Here is a 16207-nt window from a genome sequence, read left to right as displayed (position 1 = left end):
TCAGAATGACAAACTTCTCGACTAAAAGTCTTTCACCATGTCTTCAGCACCGAAGACATTGAGAAATGCTACTGTCAAAGTTGAGACACTAAGACCACATCATGCAACGTGGCATCGATTTCTCCTTAGAGGAGCCACATTCAAGTACTGACCAGGACCCGTCTTATTAAGCTTCAGACAAGATCAGACTACAAGCGAACACAGAAGTGAGTTAGGGAATAGATAACTGAAGGTAATCGAAAGCCAGCACGGGTTTGCATGATGGAAGCCTGCATTCGAACTGAATAAACTGCATACAGCACTGCGCCATGCGTTGTTTTACTGAGACCAAGTGGGTTGAGGGGAATTTTACAAAACAGGAAGCCATCAAAGGCTGAGATAAAGAGAGTCTGCTCAATTTCTTGAAGAGGATGCCACAGAAACCCAGCAAGAGTGGCGTAAAAGCATGAGAATTACCAACCAACAATCACTGTCTTGTGCTTTGCATGCAGCTGGCTAGGAAATGTGTTCTTCCTCTATTAAAACGCCAACATTTTCTTCGGAGATAAAAATGACCGTGTTCATATTCGTTCATAGAACAGGATTTATAAACGAGAGAGGAGGCCATTCGGCCCATCTTGCTGGTTTGGTTGTTAGTAGCTTATTGATCCCAGAATCTCATCAAGCAGCTTCTTGAAGAATCCCAGGGTGTCGGCTTCAACAACATTACTGGGGAGTTGGTTCCAGACTCAATTCTGTGTGTAAAAAAGTGCCTCCTGTTTTCTGTTCTGAATGCCCCTTTATCTACTCTCCATTTGTGACCCCTGGTCCTTGTTTCTTTTTTCAGTCCCCTGGGTCGACATTGTCGATACCTTCTAGGATTCTGAATACTTGAATCAGATCAACGCATCGTCTTCTTCGTTCAAGACTGAATATATTCAATTCTTGTAGCCTGTCTGCATACGACATGCCTTTCAAACCCAGGATAATTTTGGTCGCTTTTCTTTGCACTCTTTCTAGAGCAGCAATATCCTTTTTTGTTGCGAGGTTACCAGAACTGAACACAATATTCTAGATGAGGTCTTACTAATGCATTGTAAAAGTTTTAAACTCCCCTTGATTTTATTTCAACACTTTTCACAATATATCTGAGCATCTTGTGGGAGTTTTTTTTATAGCTTCCCCACATTGTCTAGGTGAAGACATTTCTGAGTCAACATAAACTCCTAGGTCTTTCTCCACATTTTCATTGAGGAATATATCTTGCATTGCTTCAATGTCAGAATCACATTGTTGCAAATTACACTGCCATGCTAAGGAAAGCAATTGCACAAAACCAGCAGCTTAATTTAGGTTGAAACATACTTTCCCATCCACTTTCACACTTGACAGAATTCTCCATGAACGTCTGCAGGGTGCCGTGGTTATTCCACTCAGGGGGGCGGCTGTAAACAGTATCTACACAACTCCAATTTGTTTTTACAACAGTATCTTGGTTTTAACCGTACTGCACGAAGATTTCCCATAATCTGCCTGGAATTCCCAACGTTTGTCAACTTTCCTTTCTGTACTTCCGAATGGATGACCAAGCACTCCAAACTCTACTCTGATCTCTACCCAGACTCGCCATGCCATGGTCCATCGGACCTATCCAAACCTTCCACCTCTCTCTCAATGTCAGAATGAAACTTTAGTCAAGCAACCTATCTTTAGGACACAGTGCCTGAATGATAACCACAGTTCTATGCATCACTTTATTGTGCTTATTTTTTTATTTTTTTTTTAACTTAAAGGCAATACTCACTGTTGGAGAACGTTATCCTTGGTATGATCTTGGCCCAGGTGCCTTGCAGGAAGACCACGTGTAGAAGCACAGCCCACGCTACGACCCTCAGAGCCATGCTGCAGTCCACAGTATGGATTCAGTTGCTGCTCTGCCAGTCTGTGTCTCAAACCAAAAGAGAGGAAGAGAGAGTGTCTGTGTGCAACGCAGCACAGCCCAGACTGTGCAACTTCCTATCACTTGTGATTGTCGTCATCTCACAAGCGATTGCTTCAGCACCTGGGGAGTGGAGAAACCCAAGTGAACACATCTGTAATCAAAGGCATCTGTCATTATTATTATCACTAATATTATTATTATTTATTTATTAGCATATGCCCTTATCCAGGATGAGTTAGTTGTTACAAAATATCGCATTATAAAATATCTCATTACAGACTATCACATTACAGGTAATAGTACAGTTGATCAGCAAAGGCATTGTGCATTTGATTATAAAAGAGTCATCTTGGATTTGACCTCTGGCGACCGTTGAGGTCAACGACCTCGGACAGTGCTGATTTGCTGTTCTCGCACCATGCGTCACAATGCCATGACCGTCATCTCCATAAATGACACTTTTTTAAACGGGTTTCGGCGTTTCTGTGTCCTGCAGACATCTGCAGATTACTTTCAAAGGTGATGTTTGACATGTGTTTAAACTGAGGTGACCTCTGACAATGCTGAGTTACTATTGTCCGTACCCTGCATCACAACACGTATGCAGACAGCAGTGCGGTCCAGTGATTAAAGTCCAGGGCTTGTAACTAGAAGGTCCCTGGTTCAAATCCCACCTCTGATTCTGGGGTCCGCTGCTCAAATATTGAGTTTTTATCATTTTCCATCCAAACCTGCCTTTACCAGCTGGGCACTAAACTGCTCCCCCTCTCATTCCACTCAAATCACGTGACAATGTGGCCCTTAGACTTTGCCAGCCCCACACACTCTACCAGAGTAAAACGTGCTCCTGGCTGTTGTGCTCTCTTCGGGGAATCCTTTGTAAAATTGGCACAGTAGTCTATTTTATTATTATCTGCTTGAAACCGATCTGCAAAGTGCAGAGCACTCAAAACAAGAAGGGAAAGACTGGTAACTCACTCTGAAAGTAGCAAAGGCAGAACTAAGAGCAGACGCTTCTTAGCCTCTGTCCAGAGAGAGCGAGAGAGAGGGGGGGTGGTGGAGAATTTATGTGATAAGGGGAACACATTCTACATTAAAAATACATTTTTAAAAGACCTTTCTGATGAATTTGTCCAGCACGTGAGGCTTTTGGTATTACTGTGATTCCTTTGAAGACTGTTACAGCGCAAGTGGGCACACGAGTCCTGCGGATATATTACTGCATTGTTGCAGTGTATTCCGATTTTAAAAAGAAATGCAGCGTCTGATTTAAACGCGCTGTTTGGGGTTTCAAAAAGACGATTGCATTGTACTATTTGGTTGCAGCTGAATGCAGTTTGGCAGAGGGCTCTGCCAGACTGCATCTCGTCAGAATGCATAGGCGGCAGGCAAATTAATTACAGGCAGACTGGCTGGTCCACCACTCTTACGGAAACGTCTCTTGCAGAATGCAGCCGTTTCCAGATTGATGAAGCCTTCGCTAGACCACATATATAAAAACCTGCAGCTTTAGCTGACTTGGGAGGGTTGAAGGAGGGAGTGAGAGAGAGGAGAGAGAGATTAAGATTTAATAAAACAATAGCTAGGTGTGCTGGGTGCATGTTTTTGGAGGAGGTAAGCATGCAAGGTCCCTTGTTCCTTTTCATTGTGCTACCTTTTACACTAATTTCATGAGGAACCTGCTACTTGAGCAATTAGTCATGGCACAAAGATGGGTGGGTCACTTCTCGATATTCTGCAAGCACAGCTCCTGTTACCTGTTTCCAATGATTGAGATGCGTCATATATGATCAATGCATATTCCCCTATAGCGGTGACACAAGTTCAAAAGTGCTTTACAGCAAGAGCGTTGACCAGAGGACCTTCGCTGTTCCCTGTGGCTTGCTGGGGGTACCTCATGCGGTGCACGTGCTTGACTGTGCACAGACTGAGCTCGGCACACAACCACGCTTTAAAAGGAGGCTGACAATCTAAACTGTGGAACATCTCATTGCTGCCGCCCTGAGACCTGCTGGCCGAGTTTCATTCACAGCTGGTTTCACCCGCGTCTCGGACTGCCTTATCCTGCAGCGCTGCAGGAAGCGATCGTCCGACTATCCAGACTGAGCTCTCCGTCTGGGTGTGTGGCGGTCGCTGCTTCTCTTACTCTGCGGAGAACAGCGATCCACACAAGCCCAAACAGCTGCTTCTTCACTTGTTTCACTTGTAAACTGTAAGTTAGCTCAAATCAACACTAACGGACCCTCGCCAGTGGAGGGCTTGATCCAGGTGATCGCTTTGAGCATTACCACTGCAGAACCTCAGCTTATAATAGGGAAACCATATCATATTAGTACTGCCAGACTGAGAGTTAACATGTTATCTTGTCATGTTAACATGAGGGCTGTTGTCCTTTGCCACCTGTTTGAGTAGCTCAGTGGTGAGAGTGCTGGGCTGCAGTGTGGAAGGCAGTGGGTTTGAGTAGCTCAGTGGTTAGAGTGCTGGGCTGCAGTGTGGAAGGCAGTGGGTTTGAGTTGCTCAGTGGTTAGTGTGCTGGGCTGCAGTGTGGAAGGCAGTGGGTTTGAGTTGCTCAGTGGTTAGAGTGCTGGGCTGCAGTGTGGAAGGCAGTGGGTTTGAGTAGCTCAGTGGTTAGTGCTGGGCTGCAGTGTGGAAGGCAGTGGGTTTGAGTAGCTCAGTGGTTAGAGTGCTGGGCTGCAGTGTGGAAGGCAGTGGGTTTGAGTTGCTCAGTGGTTAGAGTGCTGGGCTGCAGTGTGGAAGGCAGTGGGTTTGAGTAGCTCAGTGGTTAGAGAAAGCGCTGGGCTGCAGTGTGGAAGGCAGTGGGTTTGAGTAGCTCAGTGGTTAGAGTGCTGGGCTGCAGTGTGGAAGGCAGTGGGTTTGAGTAGCTCAGTGGTTAGTGTGCTGGGCTGCAGTGTGGAAGGCAGTGGGTTTGAGTTGCTCAGTGGTGAGAGTGCTGGGCTGCAGTGTGGAAGGCAGTGGGTTTGAGTAGCTCAGTGGTTAGAGTGCTGGGCTGCAGTGTGGAAGGCAGTGGGTTTGAGTAGCTCAGTGGTTAGAGTGCTGGGCTGCAGTGTGGAAGGCAGTGTGTTTGAGTCAGTGCTCAGTGGTTAGTGTGCTGGGCTGCAGTGTGGAAGGCAGTGGGTTTGAGTAGCTCAGTGGTTAGAGTGCTGGGCTGCAGTGTGGAAGGCAGTGGGTTTGAGTAGCTCAGTGGTTAGAGTGCTGGGCTGCAGTGTGGAAGGCAGTGGGTTTGAGTAGCTCAGTGGTTAGAGTGCTGGGCTGCAGTGTGGAAGGCAGTGGGTTTGAGTAGCTCAGTGGTTAGAGTGCTGGGCTGCAGTGTGGAAGGCAGTGGGTTTGAGTTGCTCAGTGGTTAGAGTGCTGGGCTGCAGTGTGGAAGGCAGTGGGTTTGAGTAGCTCAGTGGTTAGAGTGCTGGGCTGCAGTGTGGAAGGCAGTGGGTTTGAGTAGCTCAGTGGTTAGAGTGCTGGGCTGCAGTGTGGAAGGCAGTGGGTTTGAGTAGCTCAGTGGTTAGAGTGCTGGGCTGCAGTGTGGAAGGCAGTGGGTTTGAGTAGCTCAGTGGTTAGAGTGCTGGGCTGCAGTGTGGAAGGCAGTGGGTTTGAGTAGCTCAGTGGTTAGAGTGCTGGGCTGCAGTGTGGAAGGCAGTGGGTTTGAGTAGCTCAGTGGTTAGAGTGCTGGGCTGCAGTGTGGAAGGCAGTGGGTTTGAGTTGCTCAGTGGTTAGAGTGCTGGGCTGCAGTGTGGAAGGCAGTGGGTTTGAGTTGCTCAGTGGTTAGTGTGCTGGGCTGCAGTGTGGAAGGCAGTGGGTTTGAGTTGCTCAGTGGTTAGAGTGCTGGGCTGCAGTGTGGAAGGCAGTGGGTTTGAGTAGCTCAGTGGTTAGAGTGCTGGGCTGCAGTGTGGAAGGCAGTGGGTTTGAGTTGCTCAGTGGTTAGAGTGCTGGGCTGCAGTGTGGAAGGCAGTGGGTTTGAGTAGCTCAGTGGTTAGAGTGCTGGGCTGCAGTGTGGAAGGCAGTGGGTTTGAGTTGCTCAGTGGTGAGAGTGCTGGGCTGCAGTGTGGAAGGCAGTGGGTTTGAGTTGCTCAGTGGTTAGTGTGCTGGGCTGCAGTGTGGAAGGCAGTGGGTTTGAGTTGCTCAGTGGTTAGTGTGCTGGGCTGCAGTGTGGAAGGCAGTGGGTTTGAGTTGCTCAGTGGTTAGAGTGCTGGGCTGCAGTGTGGAAGGCAGTGGGTTTGAGTTGCTCAGTGGTTAGAGTGCTGGGCTGCAGTGTGGAAGGCAGTGGGTTTGAGTTGCTCAGTGGTGAGAGTGCTGGGCTGCAGTGTGGAAGGCAGTGTGTTTGAGTTGCTCAGTGGTGAGAGTGCTGGGCTGCAGTGTGGAAGGCAGTGGGTTTGAGTTGCTCAGTGGTGAGAGTGCTGGGCTGCAGTGTGGAAGGCAGTGGGTTTGAGTAGCTCAGTGGTTAGAGTGCTGGGCTGCAGTGTGGAAGGCAGTGGGTTTGAGTAGCTCAGTGGTTAGAGTGCTGGGCTGCAGTGTGGAAGGCAGTGGGTTTGAGTAGCTCAGTGGTTAGAGTGCTGGGCTGCAGTGTGGAAGGCAGTGGGTTTGAGTAGCTCAGTGGTGAGAGTGCTGGGCTGCAGTGTGGAAGGCAGTGGGTTTGAGTAGCTCAGTGGTTAGAGTGCTGGGCTGCAGTGTGGAAGGCAGTGGGTTTGAGTAGCTCAGTGGTTAGAGTGCTGGGCTGCAGTGTGGAAGGCAGTGGGTTTGAGTAGCTCAGTGGTTAGAGTGCTGGGCTGCAGTGTGGAAGGCAGTGGGTTTGAGTAGCTCAGTGGTTAGAGTGCTGGGCTGCAGTGTGGAAGGCAGTGGGTTTGAGTAGCTCAGTGGTTAGAGTGCTGGGCTGCAGTGTGGAAGGCAGTGGGTTTGAGTAGCTCAGTGGTTAGAGTGCTGGGCTGCAGTGTGGAAGGCAGTGGGTTTGAGTAGCTCAGTGGTTAGAGTGCTGGGCTGCAGTGTGGAAGGCAGTGGGTTTGAGTAGCTCAGTGGTTAGAGTGCTGGGCTGCAGTGTGGAAGGCAGTGGGTTTGAGTAGCTCAGTGGTTAGAGTGCTGGGCTGCAGTGTGGAAGGCAGTGGGTTTGAGTTGCTCAGTGGTTAGAGTGCTGGGCTGCAGTGTGGAAGGCAGTGTGTTTGAGTTGCTCAGTGGTTAGTGTGCTGGGCTGCAGTGTGGAAGGCAGTGTGTTTGAGTTGCTCAGTGGTTAGTGTGCTGGGCTGCAGTGTGGAAGGCAGTGGGTTTGAGTTGCTCAGTGGTTAGTGTGCTGGGCTGCAGTGTGGAAGGCAGTGGGTTTGAGTTGCTCAGTGGTTAGTGTGCTGGGCTGCAGTGTGGAAGGCAGTGGGTTTGAGTTGCTCAGTGGTTAGAGTGCTGGGCTGCAGTGTGGAAGGCAGTGGGTTTGAGTTGCTCAGTGGTTAGTGTGCTGGGCTGCAGTGTGGAAGGCAGTGGGTTTGAGTTGCTCAGTGGTTAGAGTGCTGGGCTGCAGTGTGGAAGGCAGTGGGTTTGAGTTGCTCAGTGGTTAGAGTGCTGGGCTGCAGTGTGGAAGGCAGTGGGTTTGAGTAGCTCAGTGGTTAGAGTGCTGGGCTGCAGTGTGGAAGGCAGTGGGTTTGAGTTGCTCAGTGGTTAGAGTGCTGGGCTGCAGTGTGGAAGGCAGTGGGTTTGAGTTGCTCAGTGGTTAGTGTGCTGGGCTGCAGTGTGGAAGGCAGTGGGTTTGAGTTGCTCAGTGGTGAGTGTGCTGGGCTGCAGTGTGGAAGGCAGTGGGTTTGAGTTGCTCAGTGGTGAGAGTGCTGGGCTGCAGTGTGGAAGGCAGTGTGTTTGAGTTGCTCAGTGGTGAGAGTGCTGGGCTGCAGTGTGGAAGGCAGTGGGTTTGAGTTGCTCAGTGGTTAGAGTGCTGGGCTGCAGTGTGGAAGGCAGTGGGTTTGAGTAGCTCAGTGGTTAGAGTGCTGGGCTGCAGTGTGGAAGGCAGTGGGTTTGAGTAGCTCAGTGGTTAGAGTGCTGGGCTGCAGTGTGGAAGGCAGTGGGTTTGAGTAGCTCAGTGGTTGAGAGTGCTGGGCTGCAGTGTGGAAGGCAGTGGGTTTGAGTAGCTCAGTGGTTAGAGTGCTGGGCTGCAGTGTGGAAGGCAGTGGGTTTGAGTTGCTCAGTGGTTAGAGTGCTGGGCTGCAGTGTGGAAGGCAGTGGGTTTGAGTTGCTCAGTGGTTAGAGTGCTGGGCTGCAGTGTGGAAGGCAGTGGGTTTGAGTTGCTCAGTGGTTAGAGTGCTGGGCTGCAGTGTGGAAGGCAGTGGGTTTGAGTTGCTCAGTGGTTAGTGTGCTGGGCTGCAGTGTGGAAGGCAGTGGTTGGAGCATCTCAGTGGTCACAGCTATTGATACAGGGGTACGGTTCATTACTTGAAGTAATTTCTTTTTTTTTTTTAGGGTCGTATAAATATACCTGCTTCTGTGAACTGAAGAGGAAGCAGAGCTCAGCTGTAAGTGGAGCCTTCCTGTGTCACAGTGACTGTGGTCTGGCAAGAGTCCAGCCGTCAACTAAACCACAACATCCAATCAGCAAGGGAGATGCCACAAAGTTTCACTGCCAGGGCAAGGATTAGATTCCAAAAAACACTTGGCATGCATTGATTATTATTATTATTAATATTATTATTATTTTTAAGCAAGAAAAATGTGTCGACTTCATAAAAGCCTTCAAATAAAATTTAAACATGCAGGTGCATATCTGCTATACCTAATATACGCATTGGAAAACGTTACTAATAACAAGTGTGAAACAATGCAGCTTGTAACAATGCAGTCTAAAAATCCAACTCAAAACTCACCACTTCTTGCGATAGAATATACACGAGAGGCTCCGATTTCAAAATTCAATGAAACAACAGCTGGTGCAGAGCATCACGTCACCCTGTCCAAGCAAGCTAGTCTCCCACAGTATGGATTTCAATACGCCTACCCAAAACGCTACCTTCATTCCCAGCGCAAAGTTGAAGCAAGGATGTAACTTCACGCTCAACACTACCACCTAGTGTTCACTAGAGAGATTGCTGCTCAACGCGTATTTGTTACCAATAGAGGAACAAAGGGCAAGACCAATAATGAACTGCAGAGAGCCAGTGCTATTTAATTGAACTTTCATTTTAAAAAGGAAACATAAGTGGAGAAAAAAAAAAAAGTAAATTATCTCCCTGTCTCTGCTGGACCACAGTGCCCTCTCCCAGTCTCTCAGCTCTAACCACAGTAGCACCTTCTCTGCCCCTCACCTCCAACAATTAGAGCAGTGCTTCCCAGCCCAATACAAGGATGGGAATAAGACTCCTGTTGCATAGCAGTTTCACCCATTCCAGGTTTTACTAGGAGCTTGATCAGTCACAGTGTATAGGCAACACGCTTGTGTGTATCTTATTGAGCTCTTAGTAAAACCTGGAATGGCTCAAACCGCTATGCAAAAGGGAGTCTTATTTCCCATCTGCTTAACGAGACCCTTAACTGAACAAATTTGCTTAGTTAGGACTTACTCACTGCTTACTCTCCCCCCCCTCCTCTGTAGCAAAGCGTTTACGTGGCAACAGACATCCGCGACACACTCGTGCCTCTAAATAAACAGGACAGGATTTCTGCCAGTTCAGCAAGAGGACGCCTCCACCTGGAAGCACTCAAGACGTCATTCTGGGGTTTTACTAATTGGGAACTCGCCCCTCTCTAAAATGTGTTGTCTATTCCTCCTTACTTCACTCAGCGCAGGGCATTACCTGGCACACATCTCTCACCGCTAAGCCACACTGCTTCCCTCCCAGTCTCAGCTCTAATCAACAGGCCAAACTGCTTCCCCCTTCCAGTCTCTCTGCAATTAATTAAATTGGTTTTTAATATGGAAAATGGCTTCTAATATTCACAGAGGCGTGTTGTTGACGTTGCTGTCCAATAGCAGTAGATATGAAACGCCTTCTGAAAGAGATACAAGAACAAAACCGTCAGGCACAGTACTGCATTTCAACCAGATGTCTGCCGAGCTGTTTATGACAGAAAAGCAGCTGTAAACATCTTCAGAAGCGGTCTCCGGGGATCACTTGACAGAAGGCTTTGATCCCAGCTAGGCCCCAAGGGGTTGCCATGGTTACGGCTTCTCCTTCTGGTGATAGCAGCCCTGCCAGGGTTCCAAGGCTGTCCCTTTCTGTTTCAAACACTGGCTTTGACCTGCATTCGCGCCTTCCCTCTTCGCAAACAGCCCCAGCATCGCTTTAAAAAAAAAAAAAAGGCGCTTTTTAAAAAGTTGTCTCTTTTGCTTGTTTCTTTAAAGTTTGCTCATTTCACAGAGTTCACGGAACACGGAACAAAGGTTCTATGCCAGGGTTTCTCAAAGGTAACATCAAAGTAATTATCTGCATTGTTAAATCGCCAATAATTCTTCATTTTTGTTATTTTCTGTGGCAAGGGGGGGGGGGCGATGGCTAAGCTCAGCTGCTTCTCAGGTTGCGGGCGTTGTGACAAAAAAGGTCGAGAAACACTGTTCTATACCCCCCACCCCCCTTATCATGTTACACATCATCGCATTAACCCCCACAATTTAAACACACACCCAACACAACATACATCTCCATGGACAGATTTCCAATCTGCTAACGTGTTTAAACAGAGAGCTCTTGACCTGACTGACTCCTGGGGGCGTTTCCAGTTACAATGGGCAGCTTGTTTGTGTTCGCTTTGCAATGCAATTCTACCCAGCCAGCCTCATTCACGAGCCGAATTCCAGAGGCAGCAAGCCTGCGAAGCATTTCATTACAACAGCCACAGATGAGGAACCTCGGTCACCCTGTTACACTCGAGCACTGGGAGACTTTGATGCTTGCAGCGCGACGGGGGAGCACCGCAGTTCAGAACTACAGTACGAACAGTACTGACCTGGGGTGCCAAGTTTCAGCTTGTTAATCATTTCACTTCCGCGCATCACTGGAACAGTTTGAGTACATTCTGTACTGCTTAATTCTCTACCGCACTGCTCGAGGAGGCTGTGTGGTCCAGTGGTTAAAGGAACAGGTTCAAATCCCAGCTCAGCCACTGACTCGCTGTGTGACCCCGAGCAAGTCACTGAACCTCCTTGCGCTGCGTCTTTGGGGTGAGGCGTTGTTGTAAGCGACTCTGCAGCTGATGCATGGTTCACACACCCTAGTCTCGTATCTTGTAAAGCGCTTTGTGATGCTGGTCCACTATGAAAGGCGCTATATAAAATATATATATATATATATATATATATATATATATATATATATATATATATATTAATATTATTAATAACTGGTGACTTTATGCAGCGTTAGAAACGGCGCCCAGTCCTGGATACCAGAACGACCCTGGAGATTGTATTGTCTGATGCAGAGGAGCACAAAAGTGATGGCAATAAGACTCCCATTGCATAGCAGTTTGATCCATTCCTGGTTTTACTAACAGTTCCATAAGTCATGCATGAGCTTGTTACCTACACACTGTGGTAAAACCGAGTAAAACCGCTATGCACCTAATAATACACAGACACTAGAGATTCAGCGGAATATATATACTGCAAAAAATACCAATACTCTTCCAGTGTGATGTGACAGTCGGAAAACAGTCGTATAATAACGTGTAATGCTAATATAATGGTTATTATATTTATTAAGTGTCATTCGATAACCGCTTTTCCATAAAAAAAAAAAAGGCGTGAACAGCTACAGGCAGCTATTCAATCTCGGAACACTGATGCCATGGCAACCACATTCTGCGCATAATAATATTACTAATATTAAGAAATGCTAATATTAATAATGCTATTAATTTAGTTTTTTTTTTATAGAGCAACTAAAAAGTAAACCACTCAGAGATCAGAAACAATGAAAAGGGGTGTTTACAATTATTACCGTGGATCAACTATCCGACCTCGCCAAAGATACAGCGTAACCCCGGCTAGCCCTAACATTGCCACCCCCGTGTAAGTCTTAAACCTGAACCGTCATTTGAGAATTTACACAAAGACGCCGTGACAGATAAACAAACAAACAAAACAACAAAATAATACACGAAGAAATGACAAAACAAAACAGCAAAACCACGCTCTCCTGACGCAGCCCCGTAGGAGGCACGTCCTCTAGCGCATCACCCAGAATCGTTGCTGTCTTCGCTAACGTTATTTTATATTATTATTAAAAAAAAAAAAAAAAAAAAAAAAGGTCAATTGTATTCCAATCCGGTTTCTTTTCTCGGCTCAGCTTTACACTGTAACCAAAAGACTGCCGCCCCCTCCTTCCCTCCCAGGTCTATCTGAGCCGCCGAATCCTTACCGCGCCGCTTGTGGAAATCACTTCACGGTGATTGAAACGGAAACGACGGTCATCGTGCAATTCCGTCTTTCAGTCACTCTCACGGCTGCTCTTGCTGCACTGCTTTTTTTTTTTCAGGCAGGTTTATGTCTTTCTTTTCACACGCAGAAACGAGACGCCCTCTCCCCGCCGCTCACTCATCGCACACGGTGTTATCTGAATGCACGGCAGCTGGCGCTTGCGTTCCCCTCGCCCTGACGCGCAGACACGCACTGTAGGTGGCACGGTGCTTGTAGGCAAGACGCGCCAAGTCTCTTCGGGCGCACCTCGGGCTCGGTGCAAACCCCGGAGAGGCTGCTGGACGGTGCCAGGGCGCTCCACCTCCACCTCAGGAGGACACGCCGCTTTGCGGTTTTGCAATATAAGCAGAACTCGCTGCTTGCGCCTGGCCCTGGCCTGGGACTAAGGATCTTATAGAGCCGGGAAGCGAAGGGGAACAGTGTGACATAGTGGTTAAGCTGAGGAAAAGCGAGGGAGAGAAGCAGTTGGACTACAGTTTAGCAGTGAGGGAATGAAGCAATGTTACCCAGTGGGTAGAGCTGAGGGACTGGGAGGGAGGGAAGCAATGTTGCCCAGAGGGTAGGGTTTAGAGACTGGGAGGGAGGGAAGCAGTGTGGCTCTAGTGGGTAAAGCTGAAAGGAGTAGAATGTGTTCATTCTGTGTTTTGGTCTATGGTATGCAGGTAAAGAAAAAAAAAGTGCATTTCCTGGGAGAACCCTCGGTATTTGGCAGGCGTACTCGGCAGTTAAGTACTTCCACATGCTGTACAAAGACTCCCAGTCACGAAGCCCAATTATGACATGAATAAAACTGAACCATATCCCAAAGTGATGCCGACAAATCTCATCGGCTTTGCAAGCAAAACGGTTCGCGATATCACAGATTCATGTGGGAACTGAAATATCCAAAGCATTTGAAAGAGGAGCACTGCACGTAGAAACCCAGCACCGATTGCAAGGCTGTGCATGTCGTCACGCTGCATAACTTACCTGTACCCAGGCCTCCCGCGTCTTCAAAGCGTCCCTGCAGCGGTGTCCTGCTCACATCCCCCGTGTGCGTGCCCGTGCAAATCACTCCGTGCCATCCCACTGCTTGCCCTGGGAAGAAAATGAATTCTGTTGCGGCTGGCTTTGCACACGCTGCCCAGCCTTGCTTCAATGCAAAGGTCCTGCAGGTAAGTGCGTCACTTTGCTTTACTCAAAAGGTAATTTTATACCTACAGACTTCCTACTCTTGATCTAGTCAGACTGCAATCGTGTTCTTCCTCCTGGTAGCAATGTTTTCTTCATTTGTATTCTTGCATTGACTCTAGATCTTTGTTATTTGAATTAGGACTATTATTATCACTGTGATTATGTTTGTTAGTATTATTATTATCACAGTTGGGTTTTGTCAAGGATAAAATTGAATCTACACTGTCTCAAACAGCGACGTCACTTCACAAAAGGCTTGGGGGGGGGGGGGGGGCTAAGAATGTTTTTAGCCACCCCCCCCCCCCCCCCCCGCCACCATAATAATAACACTGCAATTTTTTAAAAAGATAAACCCTCTAGAATTGCATGAATATTTTCTAGGCTTCATCTTTGCAAAGATATCAACCAGGATATCAAAATCAATCCCCCCCCCCCCAATGATTTTTCAGTTGCCATTAGAAACAGACACTCGGAGGAGGATCGGTCATGAAACACACGCTACAGGTATTTTCCCTCTAAGTCCATTTTGTCGCCTCTTATCAGAATAACAGCTTCGTGTACAGTTTTGCAAACCAAGTATTAACAATTCATCAATGAAATACACAGAAAACTGCGTGCTTACTCTTTGCATCAGTTGTACCGGCTGAAAAAAAGACTGAGAACTACAGATGGAGCGAGTTTAGCTCTCCGTTCCCTTCTTCGACTCGATAACTTAATTAGTTGAAGGCACTGGCTATTATTTTGCTATTTGAAATCAGCTTAGCTGCAGTGACGTGATAATAAATCTTATAAACTAAGCAGTTTTACAAACTAGCTCCCAGAACACATCTTAAACACTTGCATGGAACTGTTATTAAAACGTACCTTTCTCTTTTCGCTTTTACAACAGCTGCTGTCGTTAATTTTGAATTTTCAACAAAGGAAAATTATCCCGATAACTTGGGAGAGGCTGTTGCCATGGCGTTGTTTTTAAGCAGAACAATTTTTAAAACATAGTAACACTGCCCTTCGTCTTAAAAGCCTTCTCTGGTCAGTGCCTGTACTTCCGTGGCTGCTTCTCTCCAGGGGCTCTCTCCAGGGGCTCCCCTTTCCACAGCTGGTCATCAAAATTCCAGATTCTGGAAACGCTTTTCCTAAATCACTCTGAATCAATCTTCTATTCCTGCACCCGAGGCTAGAGCCAGTCCTGTTTTTGGGTCTCAGCTGTTTATATATTTAAACCTGTACAGAACATTGCGAGCGCATTCTTTCCCTAGTCAAAGCAATTCTAGCAAGAGAATTTCAAAAGTTTCAAATCGTTTCCTCTCGTCCCTTGTAGGTCGCAGTCCTTCATCCGGGTAACAGCATCGTCAGCCCATTTCAATAGCGTGCTGATCAGGGGATCTGAAGCACGTTATCTGTCTGCCTGCCTGCCACCCTTCTCTTCTCTCTGTGCAGGTAGGGTCACAGCTAGCTCTGCCGTGCAGTGAGGGCGAATGCAAATCGAGAGCAAAGCAGATTTGCAGCTTGCAAAAGAGGGATCCTTGAGGGAATTAGTGCAGCTTCAAGGAGCTTTGAAATGCATTGACTGGCACCAATCACAGCTCCTCCCCCTCCCCTCCCGTCCTTATCCTCTTCCCCTTCCTCTTTTTGCACCCTCCTCTACTCTCTGTCCCCTCTTCCCTTCCCTTTCCATCTCCAGTCTCCCTCTCCTCTCCTCTCCACAGCTGCGGGTTTCTATTCAAAATCCTTTTTTTAAAAAAGGGGGTCTGTCCAAAAACTTTAACATGTCTCCCTTCACTCATCCCTCCTCCCCCTCTCCCCTCATCCCCTCTAACTCCTCCCTCCCTCTCTCCCCTCCTCCTTCCCCGTATCAACAACCCTTTTTTTCAACAACAGAAGGTACGAAAAACTCAAACCGTCTGGCCAGTTTGTTCAATTTACATCTGGGGGATGGATGGGGGGGTCCCTATTCAAAATCAATTTTTAAAAGCCCCCCCGATGAAGTTGTAAATCCATTTTCGATTAACCAGAAATAGGATAACGGATGCTTTGCAATCAGATTAGGACTTTATCACAGAATTGTGCATTTTCCAGAGAGATCACTCTCTGCTTATTGCTCTCGGAATCTGTGTGCGCTCGATGCCCTCGGGAACATTCCATGGCATCATAGCGGGTGAAGGAAACAGCAATGAGGATTCCGGAGGGCAAGTCGAAACACACACACACACACAGACAGAGAGAAACTAACACACACACACACAGACAGAGAGAAACTAACACACACACAGGCACGCTGACAGAAACGCTAGGTTATTATCGTAACCCTGGTTTCCTGAAATAGAGATGTAATAATAATAATAATAAACATCTTTATATAGCGCCTTTCATAGTGTAACACCATCTTTGCAAGATACGAGACTAGGGTGTGTGAGCTATGCATCAGCTGCAGAGTCACTTCCAACAACGCCTCACCCCAAAGAGGCAGCACAAGGAGGTTTAGTTACTTGCTCGGGGTCACACACAGCGAGGCAGTGGCTGAGCTGGGATTTGAACCGGGGTCCTCCTGGTTACAAGCCCGTTTCTTTAACCACTAGACCAAAGCTGCTCGGACGAGTGTGTGAGGCAGAGACCTTGAAGGCTAATGGTTACATTTCTATTTCAGGGGACCAGCGTTATGATGACAACCTAATGTTCCCTTTCCAGTACGAAATGTAACCATTACCTGAAGGTTGAGTGCGCCAAAG

The 16207-nt window shown here is 47.6% G+C and overlaps 1 long non-coding RNA gene across 2 annotated transcripts; it reads right to left on the bottom strand.

Moving 5' to 3' along the window:
* Window positions 1-1400: 1400 nt before the first annotated feature.
* Window positions 1401-15086, bottom strand: LOC121307008. Of its 2 annotated transcripts, XR_005948260.1 has the most exons (4): window positions 14346-15086; window positions 13278-13385; window positions 9688-10174; window positions 1401-2041 (listed from the first exon to the last, which is right to left on the bottom strand). It is a non-coding gene; the product is annotated as an uncharacterized LOC121307008 (long non-coding RNA). The 2 variants fall into 2 exon arrangements; XR_005948259.1 differs by lacking the exon at window positions 1401-2041 and having other exon boundaries at window positions 8208-10174; window positions 14346-15079.
* Window positions 15087-16207: the final 1121 nt, after the last annotated feature.

The sequence above is a fragment of the Polyodon spathula genome, chromosome 51 (assembly GCF_017654505.1).
Source record: "Polyodon spathula isolate WHYD16114869_AA chromosome 51, ASM1765450v1, whole genome shotgun sequence".
Taxonomy (NCBI): Eukaryota; Metazoa; Chordata; class Actinopteri; order Acipenseriformes; family Polyodontidae; genus Polyodon; species Polyodon spathula.
Note: the sequence above shows the minus strand (reverse complement) of the source record. Positions and strands in the feature narration are given on the sequence as shown.